Here is an 846-nt window from a genome sequence, read left to right as displayed (position 1 = left end):
TCCGTTAACGAGGAAACCATCAGCAGGTGTGTGAGGAGGCGGACCAGAACGAGGCGCCTCCTGGTGGATGAAGGGAGACAAACACAGAAAAAACACAGACAAAAAACAGGAGTCCTGACACGCTCTGCTCTCACTGCTAAAAACAGTGACGCTGTGATTCAGAATGAACAGCAGCACCCTCTAGTGGTTAGCAGTAGCTTTACAATGGAAATCCCCTTAAAGAGGTATTCAGTTAATCAAATGGAACAAATTTTAATCTAATAAATCGCAGGTCTTCAACAGGGGGTCCGCGACCCCTAGAGGTCCATGGAGGTACTGCATGGGGGTCGCTGAACTTTTGGTTGATTACACTTTTTTTTTGTTACAGGTCCGATTGGGGTTTTCCCTTTTAATACAAATTTAATCCTACATGACACAGACTTATGGTCGCTGTGTTCAAAATAGAAAAAAACTGAAGCAGAGTTAATTTTTCCAATCTTTATTGTATATAAATAAAATACAACTATCTAAACTTTATTAGAAATATTAACATACAGGAAGTGAAAAGAAACCAACAAAATGAATGGAAAGTTGTTAGTCCACCCTCACAGGTACTCAAAAGAAACAATTCAACCTGAGCGGACTAACACAAATAACCAAAAGGAAAAAAAAATCAAACTTTAAAGGACAGCAGGAAGCAGTTACAACCCTGTCAAAAAACAAAAATACAAAATTACTAAATGCTCCTTAAAACAGTTTATTGAAAAAAGTACAACAATATTAAAACACTGCTTACCTGCATTTTTTTCCCACTAATTGAAATGTCTTTCAATCCACATAAACATGAATTCAACAGTCTGTAGTAAA

The sequence above is a fragment of the Cyprinodon variegatus genome, unplaced genomic scaffold, assembly GCF_000732505.1.
Source record: "Cyprinodon variegatus isolate N-32 unplaced genomic scaffold, C_variegatus-1.0 Scaffold363, whole genome shotgun sequence".
Taxonomy (NCBI): domain Eukaryota; kingdom Metazoa; phylum Chordata; class Actinopteri; order Cyprinodontiformes; family Cyprinodontidae; genus Cyprinodon; species Cyprinodon variegatus.
Note: the sequence above shows the minus strand (reverse complement) of the source record.